Here is a 19,948-nt window from a genome sequence, read left to right as displayed (position 1 = left end):
TTCCAGAGTGCATCTTTGAGATTCTCTTCCCAATTCTTTCTGTTCATTGCCACAGTCTTAGTGATAATTCCTTCCAAAGTTTTATTTGTGGATTCCACCTGGCCATTGGCCTGTGGATGGTAAGGTGTAATTCTTCTGTGCTTGATTTGATATTTTTCTGTGATGTCCTTAACTAACTTTGAAGTAAACTGAGTAGCTTGATCAGTCACTATCTCTCTTGGTACTCCATACCTTACAAAAATCTCTTCAAAAAGGGAGTTTATCAATGTTTGTTTAGTTGCTCGGACTAGTGCTTTAGCTTCAGCCCATTTTGTTACGTAATCAGTACATACTAAGATGTACTTCTTACCATTGGAAGTTGGATAAATGGGTCCTATGAAATCTAGAGCCCATTTTTCAAATGGCTCTAGGTGTACTTGAGGCTGAAGTGGCATCTCATCTGTAGCTGTTGGCCTACCCATTCTTTGACAACTATCACAACTCTTCACGTACTTCTTGGAATCCTTAAAAATAGATGGCCAATAGTATCCAAGAGTAAGAATCTTGAATGTTGTTCATTTAGCTACAAAATGCCCACCAGATGGTTCATCATGGCAAGATTTTAAAATATCAATTATCTCATCATTTCTTACACATCGTCTAATAATCATATCATAACCAGTGTAAAATAAATCACCATTAATCCATGAGTATCAAGCACTTTGTTTGACTAGCCTCTTCTTTTCCTTTGGAGTAAAGTATGGAGGTGTTCTTCCTGTGGACAAATAATTGGCCAAGTCAGCATACCAAGGATTCACTATTGAAATTGCAAATAGATTTTCATCTGGGAAAGAATCTTCAACCGGAACAACCTCACCTTGATTTTGCAGTCTAGAAAGAAAATCTGCCACCTGATTCTCCTTACCTGGTCTATCTAACACTGTGATGTTAAATTCCTGTAACAATAATAACCATCTGGTAACTCTGCCACGAGTTACTGGTTTATTCATTAAATGATTAATGGCAGAATGGTCAGTATGTACAAAAACCTCATAACTAGTCATATAATGTTCGAATTTATTCGCAGCGTGTATGATGGCAAGCATTTCTTTTTCTATGACTATGTAGTTTAATTCTGAAGGTGTTATATTTTTGCTAATGAAATAGATGGCATAATGATAAGACTCCTCTTTTTGGCCTAATGAGGCACCTACTGCAGTATCAGATGCATCTGTAAAGATGTGAAATGGTAGGTTCCAGTTAGGTCCTTTTAAGACTGGTGTGGTTGATAACTTCTCTTTGAGTGTTTCAAATGCTTGCTGACAAAGCTCATTCCAGTTGAAAGGTGTATCTTTTGCTAGAAGTTTAAACAGAGGTGAAGCTATTTTACTAAAATTTTCAATAAACATTTTGTAATAGCTTGCATACCCAAGGAAACTTCTTACCTCTTTTTTAGTCTTCGGAATTGGAAAATTGACAATGATCTGGATTTTCGATGGATCAACTTTAATGCCTTGAAAAAAAATATAGTGGCCTAATACTATCCCCTCATTTAACATCATAAAACACTTTTCATTGCTCAGGGGCAGATTAGCTTCAATACATCTCTTCAAAAAAAATTCAAGATTCTCTAATGCATGCTCAAATGAATCACCATACACTGAAAGATCATCCATGTAAACTTCAACACAATCATGAACTAAATCAGCAAAAATAGCTAATACAGCTCTCTGAAATGTAGCTAGAACATTGCAAAGTCCAAATGGCAAAACATTATAAGCATAAGTGCCCCAGGGACAAGTAAAAGTGGTTTTGTCCTGGTCCTCTAAGGCTATCCTGATCTGGTTGTAGCCACTGAAACCATCAAGAAAAGAGAATGATGATTTCCCAGCTAATGTGTCTAGCACTTGATCAATAAATGGTAGTGGGAAATAATCTTTGAGCGTTGCCTTGTTCAATTGTCGGTAATCAATACAAATCCGCCACTTACCATTTTTCTTGGGCACTACTACCAATGGGGATACCCATTGACTGTCAGAGATAGGATAGATAAAATTGACTTTAAATAGTTTTTGTAATTCCTCCCTAACAATATCCTAGAGCATGGGGTTCATTCGTCTCTGCGGTTGCCTCACTGGTTTGATATTACTATTAGTATAAATATGGTGAGTGCATGTTTTAGGGTGAATCCCATGCATATCGGTGTAGTCCCAAGCAAATGCTTTCTGGTATTTTCTCAATAATTGAATCAATTTTTCCTCCTGAGATAACTCTAGGTGAGTGCCAATATTCAAAGTTTTTCCTGGACTAATCTCTATGGTCTTGCTCTGTGTTTGTGATAGATTGAATGGGAAAACTGTCTTGAAATGTTGTTTGCAAAGATTGAATGGTGCATGTTTCCTGAAAATTTTGTGCCAAAAGTTCATCTGCGGCATGGTATTGGTCATTTCTCAAATCTTCGGAAACATCAGGCTGAGAAAGGAACAACTCTACCAAATCATCATTATTATGTTCTTGAAAATCATAGATTTGGTTGATGCTAAAAACAGATTGAACTTCTTCTTTGTCATTGTATTTATCGTCAAGCTATAAATTGTGTGCTACTGTTGGTGATTGTGATGATGGGTAAAGAGTGAGTTGTTTTCTTTCATTTCCTCGTGAAATAATCATATTACTCGATCGACATCCTATGAATGCATCACCAGTTGCTAACCATGGTCTACCAAGCATGATAGGGTGTCCTCCTAAATTGGATTTTGGTTGAAGAACTAAAAAGTCCACTAGATACTCCCATGAGTCCAGTGAAACAATTACATCCTCCAAAATCCCTTCAGGAATCACTTTAGACCTATTAGCAAGTTCTAGAACAATTGTTGTGTGTTGCAAATTTGTGAGCTGGAGTGTTTTCATGGTTTCAAGAGTCATGACATTTATTGTGGCCCCAAGATCAATTAAGGTGTTTGGAATATGTATGTTGTTAATGATTGTAGTGACTCTGGGAATACCAAGATCAACAATCATAAGGCCAGCTAAATGTCCAATAACATGAATGGTTTGTGGATCAACTCTTTTCCTAGTAGGATTTTTAAGGCACAGTTCTTTGATGGCTTTAGTATATATGGGAATGTCTTTTATGGCTTGTAGTAGTGGAATTTCTACATAGACATTCTTTAGCTCATCTAAAACATCAAACTATGGTACAGACATTGGAAGTTTTATTTGGACCAATTAGTCTGGAAAAGGTGGTGGATGCAACGGTTGCATTTGTTTATTTTTGGTGTCATCATTTTGTTTTCTTTGAATTGAAGTTTCATTTTCATTTTCTTCGTTTTCTTCTTGTTTATCAGCTATTGGAGATTCTTTGTGAAGTACCTTACCAGACCTCAAATTGATATTTTGCAAGGGTAATGTGGGATATGAGGTTCCTTCATCTACATTGTAGGTTGGTCTCTCTGCTCTGTTATTTGGATTTGGTACAGGTTGAGCAGGGATTTGAGTAGGTCCGGGAGGTTTTGAGTTAGATGGAAGTTGTAATTATGGTGGATTTATTGGTGGAGGAGCAGGCAATGCTTATTCAGTGGGTTGAGGTTGATGTGGGTAAACAACTTACTGCTGAGGATATTGCTGATATGATTGAGGATATGGCGAGTATGGCTGATGATATTGTTGATATGGCTACGAATATGGTTGGTATCATTGAGGATATGAACGATATTGTTGAGAGTATTGCTGAGATGGTCTCCATTGTTGTTGTGGGTAGTTTTGGTGCTACCATGGCATGGGTACATTCCACAAATTCTGAGCATACATCTGATCATGTACAGGAAATTACAAATTCTGGTTTGGGAACATACCTTGAGGTGCTAGTTTTGGCTGCCATGGTCTTTTTGCGCCCATGTAATACACATTTTCCATATCTACATTAGCTGCCACATTACAATTCTGCAAAACCTTGACTTTAGAGCAATGAAATATATCATGATTTTCAGTACAAAAGGCACAAACTTGAATGTTTTCTAATGGACAGTATTTTAAGGCATGTTTCTTCCGGCATTTTGGGCAAAAGATAGCCATCATTTGATCTTCCTCTTCCTGTCTCTTCTTAGCTTTTAGAGTGTCAATTTGAGTTCCTAAGGTGCTTAATAGATCTGTTTTGAATTCCTCTAACGGGTTCCCTATTGCAGCCCTTGTGACACTTGCTGAAGCAGATTTTGTGGCTTTGGATGATATGGTTCTTTTTTCAATTTTGGCTTTGCTCCTAGAATAATTTTCACATAACTCAGCAATTTGTTCAAAAGGTAAAGTGGAAATATCACCTTTTCCCATCAAATTAAGATCATCTAAGTATTCCTCTCGAATTCCTTTCAAAAATATTGTTCGAATCAGATCAAGAGGCATGGTTCTGTGTTTTTATTTTTGTAAATTGTAAACAAACCGCTCTAAGTACTCCTCTAAATTTTCATCCTCTTGTTGGTTCAACCTAAAGATATCATCTTTGGAATCTTTCGATCTACAATAAGGTTGGTATTTCTTTAGGAATATTCTTCTCATGCCATCCCAATCAGTTATTGCATGTTCACCAAGCCCCATGAACCATCTTAATGCTGATGCTTTTAATGTTGCTGGGAAGAGTCTAAGCCTATGGGCATCATCTGTGTAACCATATGTTAAACATACAATGTCAAACTCGAACAAGAATGAATCTGAGTCTTCTGAAGCCATGCCATAAAAGTTTGGTAGCACAGATGGGGGTATGTTTTTCATTTTTATTTCATCATCCTCCTCTGGTTCTTGGATAGGAAATTTAAAAGTTGACTCTTCCTCTTGACCTTGATTTGCTGGTCCTCTTTCTAGTCCATGTCCTTCTTCAGCCATTTTGATAGGTTCCTCTGTTGATTTAATTTCTTGTTCAGTGTCACTTGTTTCAAAGAGAAGTTCAAGGAAAGATTGTTGAGTTACTGTGCTACTTTCTCCTTTTATAGAGGATTCAGGGGAATGTTTCTTCTGTGATTTGTGTGCTAATAGAATTTGCCTCTCGATTAGTGTGAGTCTTTGCCCTGATTTTTGTTTATCCTCTAACTTTTGTATGGTGACTTCCTCAGCTGATGTTGTGTGTTCAACGTTTCCTAAAGGGTCTGCTCTTGATGGTAGGTTAGTTTTTGGATGGGAGGTTTTTATGAATCTACCTTTGTTATCTCTAGATCTAGGCATAAGTAAACATGACTTCTAAATCTATGTTCTTGCTTGTTTTTGTTTATTTAAATTTTTTTTATATTTAATTTTTTTTTTGAAACCCTCTAACTAGGCCTCCCTGCCAACGGTGCCAAAATCTAGTGGCCAATCTAGGGTACTAGATTAGACTAGATTTATTATCAACCAGGGTTAGTAAACTTCGAGGCATGCGTCTACAGTCTATAGACATAAAGGATTCCTAACTAAGTGTTTATTATGATAGGTTGCAGTACTTCTTTACAGAAGGTTAAGATATGTTTCCTTTCACCTTAACACTCAGATCACCTAACTTATCTAACTGTCCTAAGGATACAGCGTATTACTATACTGATATTTTGATCCCCTTACAAGGATGATATGCACAAAATCTCTATCCAGTTAACACTTGAGCATTCATGGAAAATCAAAAGCAATCAAAAGCACATTAAAATGTAAATGCATGAAAAACAGAGTCTATGGAGATGCTTCAAAATATAACAATAGATCAAATCTCTTACAAGATATGGTTCAGCGATCTTAACGATGAAATCTTCAAGCTATCACCATAAATACCATTAATGAGAATTTCAAATCAAATCGACAAAATCATAAGCATGGAAATAGCATTAAACACTATGCGTTCTATTCGAATTCAAAAACTTCTAAGGAAATGAAATTAACAGTATACCAACCCACACAGGGCCCGTCCACGTTTCAATGGTACACTGAAGTAAACTTCAAGCAACGAGAGATTTAATGCATAAACACTGCTGGAGTAAAACCGTGACTGTATTCAGTACTGTAGATTGCAATTACATACAAAAATTCCGTTCTCAAACGATGTACAGAGATAATAATTGTAACTGTCCCGTTAACAAAAATAATACACAGTCTTATCTGCCTGTCCCTATCAGGATCAAATGTACATTCATTGAGTAGTTGTTTCCGCTTTTACAAAGGAATGATTATTGGTCATTTATGATCTAAACCGATTTCCAAAAAGAAAACAAAACAAAACCGATTTGGGAAACTATGGCTTTTACTGCCTTTGTAACCAAAATGTTGAGGTTTGACTAGCGTGGACTGCATAACTAGGAGCTTTTGATTTGCTGTAGAATCGATTTTTCACCATGCTTGTACATTCCAGTTTTCGTTCCTATCCATTAATTTGGCTTGCCTGTGAGGCCACGTGTCAGATGATAAACCATTTACAGGATGTTGTGACTTCCTGTAACCTTTTTATTGAAAATTCCTAATTTCTAACATAAAAATTCATAAATTAACTTTAATGCAAACTAACAACTATAATGCTATTAATTAATCAATTTCAAGGAATATAAGCGATCTATGGAGGAAAAAGGTAGACAAATGATGGTATTTTTAGAAGAAAAAGATGGTAATGGAGTGGTACCAACAGTGATATCATCATCAAACTATAATAAAATCACGTAGAAACCCATCAGATTTACTACGACATTTAACAAAACAACAATATTAATTGTAGCAAAATAGCATGAGAGAGAAAAATAGAGAATTGTACTTGGGTAAATATGGCATTGGATCGAAATAGTCAATGAATATGTTGTGCAAATGAGTGTGCATGAATTTATTCACATCCTTCTAGGGTTGGGCACTAGTGCCAAGAGGGAGACTAGGCCAACCTAGTCATAAATAATAAAGTGGGTAACTTTCGCATATGTAAGAAAATTAAAGCACTGAATACATCACGTAGTGGATCGCCATGTGGTCTTAAGTCGAGATTACCCATACTCTAAAAATTAATCAATGCTCAAGCACAAACTTTGTATCAGTGGAAATCTTGAATCATGAAGGCTTTTATGTTACAGAAATAGTGTTATACACATCAACACTGGCTATAGTGATCATCCATATGATGAATAATGCATAGATCTGGCTAGAAGTTTTTTTCTCGCTGACCTTTGTGTTAGAAAAAAATCTGACTCAGATCCTCTTTTGGTAAGAGATGAATTTTCTCTGGATTATATTACAAAGGGCAATGCATTTTCTTAACTTATTGTCACATCATGCAAAGTAATCTCTCTGTAGAATATTGGGTTTATGTATTGTCAACCATAGGGTTCTAACATTTAAACTTCTTTATATTACTGTGAAAGGTAAAAACCCTTGTTATGTTTTAACAAGTACTTGTTAGATTTGTTTATTATCTAGTCCCCTTATTTATCTAATGTGATAAAATTCTGCCATACACTTACTGTGATTTAGTTTTCTGATACCAATCACTTTAACTTAGAAGATGAGCAGGACAATATTGGAGTTAACTTGGCACAAGGAATGATTGTGGAAGACCAAAATAATATATATGTATGCTATATCCCATGATTTCACCCCTTCAAGGGAGGATAGTCCCAATAAACCTCATTAAGAAAAAATTAAGTTACGACAAACTACATAAAAATGTTTTTAATTCCAAGAAACAGAGTCTCGATGATCATCAATTTTGGATGAAGAAGCCAACTAATTAGGAAACTAGATGGAAACACACAAGGAACATGGAGAGGTATCATGACAAGTGGAGAAACAATGATAAAATATTAACTTCCAATATCAAGGTGGGACATGATAGTACTGTTTCAAAGTTGGATTGGTCACCTTTGTTCATGTGTGCTCTCAAATTGTTTGTTTTAGCAATGGATCTTCAAATTCATTCTGAGTGAGGACATGATGTAAGAATTGACTGCGAGCAAAGATCCTCCACATTCGTCTCGGGCCCAGACAAAGATATAAAGTGTTGGATACAAAATTTAAAAGTGCAGTTGATTATTATTAGAAAGTCAAGGGCAGACAATATGGTCTCAGCTTCTGGAATTGTATTGATAAATCCCTAGACGAGCAACTCGACATGATGAAAAAGGAAGTCTCAGAGTTGATATCTAATATAGGAGAGAAGCTAATCAGCAAGAGTCATTCCCACTTTCTTTTGATTTCAAATCAACTTGGTGATTTGAAAAAATATGTGGAATGCCTGCATGCAACAGTGGATTTGATAATCACCAAAATGGAGAAGTTGGAATACAAGGTAGAAAATTTTGAAGCGAAAGTGGAAACAACCATCATTAAAGTTCTATCTATGAATATGAATATGAATCTGGAGCTTAGTGGGGGAAACCTAGAAAATCCACCATTGCACTCTGAACAAAACATGCACCTATATTAAGATGTCTCCCAAAATAATACAAACTAATATATCTGGTTGGCTGACTCTCTGCAATTATGGATTGAAAATATTACACAACTGAGATCCATATTTAAAAGAGAATTAATCATGTCTAGTCTCTAAGTGAAATGAAGATTTGGAGGAATAGAGTTGCTTTAGCTGGTGTCATCATTGTGCACTTTTTGGTGGTGCTAGATGTATTCTTGATTAGCCTAGGTACATGATTGACTCTGCCTTTTAATCATTCTCTTAAATATGCCTTTGATGGCAAGGGCTAGATGCTCCCTAGCTTTACAAAAGAAGAGGGCATACTAAAGGCCCTGAAGACAAAGTAACACCTATCCCTCATCATTTATGATATATCCTTTGAGATGTGGCATAATCAACACTGTTGCCAATTAAGGTTTGAGACGCGGTGTGACAGTGATTGAAACCATTCTCTTCCAAGGACTCTAAATCATATGATGGATAATTTTGCATGAGAAATAGTATCAAGACAAACTCTCCATATGATTTTGTTTAGAATTTATATAACAACATTCAGAAATTGGATTAAAGTGACAGATTGCAGAAAATTAAATGAAAGTCTGGTTGGTTGACTCTCTGCAATTATGGATTGAAAATATTACACAACTGAGATCCATATTTAAAAGATAATTAATCATGCCCAGCTCACTGAGTGAAATTAAGACTGAGATGACTAGAGTTTCTTTAGCTGGAGTCATCCTTCTGGGCATTTTGGTGTGGCTAGTTGTCTTCTTGAGTATCCTAGGTACATGATTGACTATGCCTTTTAATCATGCTCTTGAATATGCATTTGTGGCAAGGGCTAGATTCTCCCTAGCTTTACAAAAGAAGAGGGCATACTAAAGGCATGGAAGACAAAGTAACACCTATACCTCAGCATTTATGATCGCTGTAACTGGGCAACCATGGATGTAACATCCATCGAGAATGGTAGTTGCCACTGTGAGAACATATGGATCACTACATATCCTTGCTAGTGTAAATTAGGAGATGCTTTAGAAGAAGGGTTTACATTTATTGTCAGAATCAACCTGCCCCATGCAACCCAACCCAATCCAACCCACTATATATTCACACTAGTGAAACCAATGAGGTTCCATATATGGTGCTCAAAAAACAAGCAATGTTCCTAACAAACAAGCACCATTTTCTATATAAATTATTTAAATAAATTATCATTAGTTTATATTAAACTGTGTAATCAACATTTGAAAAGCAATGCATATTAAGCATATAAAGCATCCATGGAAACTACTATTCGGAGTCAAAAGTATTATTATGGTATATGAAGCGATATGGTGTGTTGCCTTATGAAAGCACCAATATGTAATAAAGAATCGTCCAATATGTTGGGAAAACGAAAAGACATAAAATAATGAAGAGTACTAGTGGAAGAGAGGGTATAAAAACCCAAAATTCTGTTTGTGCTCCCTAGAAAATGGTTGAAATCCCTATTTTTCAGACCTAAGATAGCCTTGTAAATACTATTGGCTAGGGAAGAAAGAGTCACACTGATATAATGTTGAGAACAAATATAGAAGATCTATAGTGATGTATTCATCAAACTCTAATACAATCATGTAGAAACCCTACAGATTTACTACAACATTTAATAAAACAACAATATTAATTGTAGCAAAATAGCATGAGAGAGGAAAATAGAGAATTGTACTTGGGTAATTATGGCACTAGATCGAAATAATCAATGAATATGTTGTACAAATGAGTGTGCATGAATTTATTAACATCCTTCTAGGGTTGGGCACTAGTGCCAAGAGGGAGACGAGGCCAACCTAGTCATAAATAATAAAGTGGGTAACATTCCCATGTGTAAGAAAATTAAAGCACTCAATACATCAGGTAGTGGGTCATCGTGTGGTCTTAAGTTGAGATTACCCATACTCTAACAATTAATCAATGCTCAAGCACCAATTCTTTATCATTGGAAATATTGAATCATGAAGGCTTTTATGTTATAGAAATAATGTTATACACATCAACACTTGCTATAGTGACAATCCATACAAATGAATAATGCATAGATCTAGCTAGAAGGTTTTTTCTCTCTAACCTCTGTGTTAGAAAATAAATATTACTCAGATCCTCTTTTGGGTAACAGGTGAATTTTCTCTAGATTATATTACAAAGGACAATGCACTGTCTTAAATTGTTGTTGCATCATCCAAGTAATCTCTTTGTAGAATATTGGGTTTATGTGTTGTCAACCATAGGGTTCTAATACTTAAACTGCTTTATATTATTGTGAAAGGTAATTTCCCTTGGTATGTTTTAACAGGTACTTGTTAGATTTGTTTATTATCTAGTCCCCTTATTTATCTAATGTGATAAAATTCTGCCATACACTTACTGTGATTTAGTTTTCTGATACCAATCACTTTAACTTTAGAAGATGAACAAGCCAATATTGGAGCGAACTTGGCACAAGGAATGATTCTGGAGGACCAAAATAATATATATGTATGCCATATCCCATGATTTCACCTCGTCAAGGGAGGATAGTCCCAATGAACCTCATTAAGAAGAAATTAAGTTATGACAAACCACATAAAAATGTTTTTAATTCCAAGAAACAGAGTCTCGAGGATCGTCAATTTTGGATGAAGGAGCCCACTAATCAGGAAACTATATGGAAACACATGAGGAGTATGGAGAGGTATCATGACAAGTAGAGAAACAATGATAAAATATTAACTTCCTATATCAGGGTGGGACCTCATAGTACTATTTCAAAGTTGGATTGGTCACCTCTGTTCATGTGTGCTCTCAAATTGTTTGTTTTAGAAATGGATCTTCAAATTTATCCTGAGCGAGGAAATGATGTAAGCATTGAATGTGAGTATAGCTCCTTTGCAGTTGGTAGATGAAGTGATACGGTGTGCTGCCTTATAAGAGCACCAATATGTAATAAGGAACCCTCAAATTTGTTGGGAAAATGAAAAGACATAAAATAATGGAGAGCACTAGTGGCAGAGATAGTAGAAAAACCCAAAATTATGTTTAACCCTCCAATATAATTAACGACTCATGGAATAAGTGAATTCCAATGAATGCTAATGCAATGAATTCCCATGACCTTTGGTTTCATCAATTCATGAGTAAATGTTGGTGTGGGACTAAACCAATCCACTCATCAAGCCCTTATGAACCATGCCTTGGTGTTTTACATAGCATATGAAGGTTTCACAACCTTTGTGGTAGGTTATGGTCATACATGGATGCATATGTTATAAATTTATCTCATGACCCAACCCATAATGCCAATTTCATGCCTCATACTTCTCAAAGAGCCAAGCTACAAATATCATGGCTTGGTATTATACCTATGCATAGATTTGTGGAAATTTGAGATGTTCAGAGGAGAATCAATCATATTTCCATAACACCCCTCTATAACCAAGGATTAAAATGAAATTTTATTTTGGGAAGTGTACCCGTGAACCTGGGGATAATAAAGTACACTAGATTAAGGAAACTTATATAGGAAATTCTAGAGTTAGGACCATTCCCTATATTGTTGAGAAAGATAATTTCCATATTATATGTGATTTTTTCTTGCTAGTAAAAGCAAGTTGTGTTTGATATGGACCCATTTCATGCTAAAGAATTAGAGTCTAGTGCCAAACACATGATCACATATCCAAGCAAAAGATCATCCCAGTGCATCTCCTAGAATGGTAGATATCAAGTGATATAATGTGGCCATTTATTGCACAGAAGTTGAATTATATAGCAATGAGCCAATGGGGCATGCATTTTCATAAAAGGATGACCTCATTTCTCAAAACACACCCAAAGGAACTAGGATTGTTACAAGGTTGTATGTTGGGTTAGGGTGCAACACTAGCATGTTATAAGACACAATTGCATATAAAAGGTTATAATCCATTATTAATTTTAATTGTGATGCTAATTTACAACTAATGATTGAATTTTTTGCATTACAACACTAAAAGGAAAATATAATTGAGTGAAAAAAGTGTAAGCAACATCACAAGAAAAACCCAATATGGTATAGTGTCCCCTTCAAGAAACCACCCACGTCAAATGTGAGGAATATCAGGAGAGGATTAATGTAGAAAAACCCCTAAATATTACAGAAATGGTGAGGATCCTAAAGTAGAAACACTCCTAAATCTTGCAGAAATAGTGAGGATCCTAAAAGAAATACTCTAAAGCTACATGATAGATAATGAAAGGATAATCCAAGAGAGAGAAAGACAGTTAGAATTGAATGCATTGTTGCTAGAAAATCTATCTGAAATTTAGAAGCAATTGCAACAAAGACCTAATGCTACCAATGATAATTTTCAAAGATAAAGATTTGTTGAGAGGTTAAAAGACACATATTATCTACAAGTAAAATGAGGAAAATCACCTCCATAAAAAAAAAACCATGCTAAAAGGATAGATACATCTAGTAACAAATCATTATTTGATTCGTCTAAGGTTGCGATAGTTAATTCATATGAGCTTCTAGGAAATGGTTTCAAGAGTGAATTACATAAGAAAAATAAAAATAAGCATTATTGAACTATGTTGCAGGTATATTTCAAAGAGACAAGGCCACCCACCTTCTATGGTGAATAAAGAAATGCAAAAAGACAAATCTTTGATTATTGAGATTAAAGAAATACTTTAGTGTGTATGAACATTAGAGGAATATGAATTCCATAGTGAAAATATTCCACATAACTAGAAGGGCTTCCATACAATGGGAAGACACATCATAAAATGAATTTATGAGAGGAATATCACTTGGAAGAAATTTCCTATAAGTTTTGGAAATACTATCACTATGTTCTATATATTAGGGATGAGAAAGTGAAAATTAAACATTTTCTCAATGGACTATCTCAGTCCTACCAAGATCAGATAAAATTTGATGAGTTCAAGGTTATAGATGATACGAAAAAAATAAATTGATGTACTATTATCAATAATACAAGAGTCAAAAATATTAATAGAAGCCATGGAAGAATAAATACAAAACTTCCTTGAAGAATAATAGATTCAAATCACAATAATGCAAGACTTTAGGAAAGGGTACCAAGATGAGTTGCTTAGCTAAGATAAAACTATAATATAATTACCCTATGCAAAGTGGATCTACACTTATAAGAAGCGCAAAATAAAATGCATATTGGATTTTAATCACAATAGAGAGATATAAGTGTGAAAAAATACTAGATAGTTACTTGCAAAACAAGAAAAAAGAGAAAATAAAACCACTAAGAAATTGACTAATGTATCAGAGAGACAATTCAAATTTCTAATAAAATATAATAATATGTTATTGATGAACATGAATGAAATATATAGACTCTGCTAGAGACCAATTAATTCAAATTAGATTGGGGTTCCATGTGCATGCACTTAGTATAATTCAAAAGTACTTTCCCTAGTTGGAAAACACATTAAATTCTACTGACAAACCCAAAATTAGAAAAATATCCTAAAAAAGGAGTGAATGAAAATTAGTGGAGTTATAGATCATTTGTAGCTGAATAATAAACCTCATGTGCATAATATTAACTAGTTAAATTTTGTTAAACTCCAAAATAGGACTAAAATTCAACTAACAAGGGGAGGAGAGAGAAAAAATGACCACTAACTAATACAAAGTAGCCACTAAGTGCATACTCACGTTAGGAATACCTATGCATGAGGTAACATGAGTTTATGGATTGGAATATTCCATTTCATCCTACAACTAATTTCAAGTCATGGCCACATGTAATCAACACTCAGTAAAAATAGAAAACCCTACAAAATAGAAAATTTTTAAAATGATATGGAATGTGTAGTAGTGAATTAAAAGTGACAATATGTTTCCATAATAATATATGGAATAAGGTATAATTATGACCAAATTATAGGTCCTAATGAACTAGTTTGTGCAATGTACCCCAACATCCCCTTGAATCCAAAGTAGGGAGTATGCTAGTGGATGAGTAGTAGGGAGTATGCTAGGGAGGATATAAATTATTTAAATAAATTATCATCAGTTTATATTAAACTGTGAAATGAACATTTGAAAAGAAATACATATTAAGCATATTAAGCATGCATTGAAACTACGAATCAGAGTCCAAGGAATTATTATAGTAGATGAAGCGATATGGTGTGCTTCCTTAGAAGAGCACCAATATGCAATGAAGAACCCTCAAATTTGTTGGGAAAATGAAAAGAAATAAAATAATGGAGAGTATTGGTGGCAGAGAGGGTAAAAAAACCCAAAATTATGTTTAACCCTCAAATATAGTTAACCACCCATGGAATAAGTGAATTCCAATGAATGCCAATGCAGTGAATGCCCATGACCTCTGGTTTCATCAATTCATGAGTAAATGTTGCTGTGGGTTTAAACTAATCCAGTTGTCAAGCCCTTGTGAACCATGTCAAGGTGTTTTACATAACATATGAAGGTTTCACAACCTCTACGGTATGTTATGGTCATACATGGATGCATAGGTTACAAATTTATCTCACGTCCTAACCCATAATGCCAATTTCATGCCTCATACTTCTCAAAGAGCTAAGCTACAAATATCATGGATTGGTATTATACCTATGCACAGATTTGTGGAGATTTGAGATGTTTAGAGGATAATAAATCATATTTCCATAAACACCCCTCTAGAACAAAAAATTAAAATGCCACAGTTTATATTGGGAAGTGTACCCGTGAGCCTAGGGATAATAAAGGGCACTTTACACACACTTTCCTGGTAGTTCCCTTCCATAATTGCTCTTATACCAGGATATCCAAGAAAAATTGTGAGTAGGAATGGTAAAATATAGTTTCTACAAGATAGGCAAGAAATTGCAAAAACAATCATTAAGCCACCAAGATATAGTTTTTCTAATCATATTAATAAAGCCTACAACTATACCATGAAAATAATCCCAATGCCTACAGCTATACCAATGCCTATAGCTATGCAAGGAAAATAATACCAATGCATACAACTATGCAAGAAAAATACATCAAATTGAAAGGAAAATACATATGGAAAATAAACCCTTGTTGTCTTCCTTGAAATTTCTATCTCAGCTTCTAGTTCCTTTGCAAAATAACAATGAAAGCCCCAACATATAAAAACTAAAACAATTTGGTGCCAAAATGATTTTCGGCCTCTACACCAAAAAGAATTCAGTGGTTTTAGCCGGCTTGTTTCCATTTTAAGCTAGCCTATTTCCATTTTAAGTCGGCCTAACCCGTTGTTTCCTGTTTTTTCCCACTTAGCCGACACCCATGTCTCCCACTTTTCCTAAGAATTAGGGTCTTAATATCTATCTCCCGCCACCCACGAATAAATGAGTATGTGCTCTACTTCCCTGAATGCTAGTAAGGGGTATAACCGTTGGGCCTCATGCCCTTAATTCTCATCACATAAACCCTTGTCTCATGACTCTCAAACCCTAAGAAGCTCTCAAACCCTCATCTTGTGGCTCTCAAACGTTGGTGTTTGTCTCTCCATTTCCTCGACAAAACCTCCATTACAATGGGATAAACGAGGCCCTCCTTCTAGGCATAAATTATGATACTCCTGACATAGGCTACCACCATCTATTGTGCATATTTATAGAACCCTAGAATAATGTAGAGAGGGAACTCATTCTGACATAGGCTTAGCACCACTGCACTCCTCGAGAATATTATGCACCATCAACATGCCCAATGGCACTATCACCATCTTCATGAATCAAATATAACTGCAAACATTTCTCAAGATTTTCTGAGAGCAAATTCCTGTGTTCCTTGAAACCCTCTCTGTTCCTTGTAATGTTCCATGTTCTTGTAGATACTTATGATTACAAATTACAAATCTGCCAAAATTTGTTCGGGAGTCCAGCCATGGGTGCTCTCACAGGAAAACCAAACCTTCGACCTTCAATTTTGTATCGTGCCCTGTTCAATTACAAATTACAGATTCATATACCAAATTACATGTATATATGATTCTGTCAATTACAAACATTTGATATAGTGAGCATTTAAAAGATGTAATTGCAAACACAACAATATCAAAATACCCCTCCTGAGATACATCACTATGTTCGCTTCAAATGAACATCCAATCCATTATAAAGATGAGAAAATACATCAAAATACCTTCCTACATCAAAATGATCTCCAACTTACAATAAAAATGTATTTAATACTTTTAGGAAGACTATAACACTATTGTAGCATTCTATCCAAACTCTTCATGCAAATGAGAGGATTTATAACCATTATTCCCCAAAATACTACAAAACTACATCTTATAAATGGCTTTTGGAATAACAGTTTACATGAAATAGTTGTGGTCTAATGGTAAATAAATTTACTTATACAAAGGAGATAGAACTTAAAACAATTAACACAAATAATTATGGATAAAATAATTAACTAAACCAAACACATATCATTCCAAATAATGACATGTAGTGCCACATTACATTCCACCGTCTCTATGTCAAGCTTTTAGAAGGTACATTTGGTGCAGGTGTTGGGCATCGGTTGTTCATTGTGGTGCAACCTGGCATCATTACCTTAAACCTTATGTCAAATTTCCTTTTGCCACATGTTAGCCATGATTTTTCCATGCATTAGCCTCTAGGTATGGCCCATGTCCTCTAATTTTTCCAGGTTTCAGTCTTGCACTTTCTTTGCCTTCAACTTCTTTATATATGTATATATATATATATATGATTCTGTCAATTAGATATTTTCAATGCTCACTATATCAAATGCTCAAAGAATCATATAGGAGTAGTTACAAAAGGATCACATACTTATGATTTTAAATCAATCTACAATAAAATATTATGAATTGACACTTGGGCAAGGGAGAAAGTAAAATGAGATAGACAGAGTTAAATTTTATCTTAGTAAATACATTGAAACTGAAGTTTTTGAATTTTGAGCTGTGCTGAGTTATAGTAATTTTAATAACCCTTATTAAAATTTCATTAATTTTTTCTTTTAAAGAAGAAAAATGGTTCAAGTAAGGATTAAATACTTCGTTTTTCATTACAACATATAAGGATTAACCACTTTAACATTGTAAACAAGCATATAGTGGCTATGAGCCCTATTAGAAAAAGATCCAATTATCACATAGATCGGTAAATCAAACATTCGAAGTATTATAGAAATGTGAGTACTAGAAGAAAAAAGCTATGGTAACTACTATAACATATATGGAAACTATAATATAAGAAAAAATGATATGTATATATAGATAACTGGGAATTATAGCCATGCATGTTGTAGGAATGACATGATCTATAATGAATAATGATAGAAATTTCCATTAACTTCATCTCATGTAAAGTATTAAAAGGAACACAGTGCAAAAAAAATTGCTTCCATCAAAAGTTACAATGACTCTATGTAGTCAATAATTGTGAAGGAAAAGAAAAGGGTCAATAAAAATAATTAAGAGAGACTAAATGAGGAAGCCATTATAGGATTTAAGTACCTCGGTGAAAACAACTATTCAAATCCTGGTAGGAATGAAATTACAACAAAAACCCTAGAATTTGTTGGTGAACCAAGAAATGTATGTGATCATCCATACATATTCTTGGTAAAATAAGGAGTTTTGACCTAAAAGGTAGAGAATTTGTTTTTATTTATTGAAGTCATCACAAAGTTAGAAATTATATTTCATCACATAATAAAAATTCTCCAGAAAATCATACCTATCATGAAATCATAAAAGGAATTAGAAATGAATTGTTTAGTGGTTTGTTTTCTTAATGAGAAGGTAGTAGCTTAGTAGTTCACTAATCAAAGATTTCTCGACCATCACCTTCAAGTAAATGGGATGGTAGATAGGTCTCATCACATCAGAACTTATGTGACCATTACAACCTTTGTTCTAGCCAAGTGGATCCTCGATTTGGAATAGGGTGAATTACAACCAGGCACTAAATGAGGACCATGGTTTTTGGGAGATCAGAAATGACATTAACCCTATATTTTGGGAGGAGGCCGATGAGCCCCAAATTTGGTAACATTTTGGTCTCATTTGGCCTAACTACCCTTGCTCAACCCTTCATTTTTCATGACTTATGCATCATTTTTTAGTATATTTACGTTATTTGTACGAATGAGGGTAGTCACTATTCCTAGGTGGCTAACACGTGCTTATTTCAGGTTTTTTTTTACAATTAATGGAGCAAAACCACACAGATGAGGGCTAGGAGACAGCCAAGATGGGATTGAGATTTTGTAGGAAGTTTGTCCACAGCATTGAATGGCCTTCCCCGTGATCTTCACCCCAACTCCGAGCTCCAACAGTCACCACCACCGAGTTAGAAGGCAGCCAAACGGATTTTGAGGAAGCAGCAGATCACTCTTAGTTTGGTCAGCCAAGCCCCACTGATTTAGGAGGCCAGCTTGGGGCCTCAAGATGTATAAATGATAGGGCTGTAGCCTTCGAAGAGGACTTTTGAAACCTTGTTGCATATTCTGGACTACGAGCTGTAGCTCTGTTTTGCTCTTTTGTAAGCCATTTTTGGCATGTTACTTGACTTATGATGATTATCTTTTAATGGAAAGCAGGCAGATTTGAGTTCAGTTCTGAGTTCTTAAAGGAGCCATAGCTCTCGGGGTTGGGCCCAACCTGAGAGCCTAAGGCCTCCTTCCTGTGTATTGTTATATTTCTTTCAGCATTGTATTTCTTTTCCTTTACATGCATTTGGAAACGTAGTTTGCTGAGCTAGATTCCTTGGTGTGGTTAAGTAGGTTAGTTTTATGAGACAGAGTTGATTCAACAGTTTTAGAATAGAGTAAAGAGATTGGAGTTAATAAGAGTTCCAAAAAGGGTTGACTGCACACTCATTTTCACCTCTGTTTAGGGACTGGAATTGCAGACATTGCCACCCACCAAAAGCATTGTTTTACATGTTCATGCAATCGTTGATGCAATGTTTTCATTTGTAGAAGTGTCCATGCGTTCAGATCTTGTGGAATGATTCTTTGCTTCAGTACATTGCATGATTTTCCTTAAAAATAACGTTGCTGTTATTTGGTTTTATCAAAACAGTTAGAATAGGTTGATGAAATTTCGGTTATGTGCAAGACGTGGATGATTTGTTTCGTTTACACTATGCAACACTACTCCCTCACTCCCTTATCCTTCTAAGCCATGCCTAGGCCATCTACTCATCTCTCAGTTAGACCACTTGCCTCCCAACTCTTCTATTACCCACGTTATCCTACCTTTTCGGCCTTCCATTCCCTCTACTCTCCTTTAGACCAACCAGCTTAGTGCACCCCCTCTTCATCTCATCTCTCTGTCACTGAGTTCGTACAAACTCCTCCCCTACCTCCCTATCCATCCATGCAGCCTCTTCCACTCATCCAGCACCCAAAAATCCGATTATAGGACTTCTTGTAGAAATTCTGAACATCCTGTAGAACCCCTGCAAAGTTCCTGTAGAAGCTCATAAACACGGTTGCTTGGCATCCAAACGTTGTGAAACTCTCTGGAAGGATGTTAGGGACTCCTTAGACCC

The sequence above is a fragment of the Pinus tabuliformis genome, chromosome J (genome assembly GCF_031772625.1).
Source record: "Pinus tabuliformis cultivar Carrire ecotype Pingquan chromosome J, CPIR1, whole genome shotgun sequence".
NCBI classification, from domain to species: Eukaryota; Viridiplantae; Streptophyta; class Pinopsida; order Pinales; family Pinaceae; genus Pinus; species Pinus tabuliformis.
Note: the sequence above shows the minus strand (reverse complement) of the source record.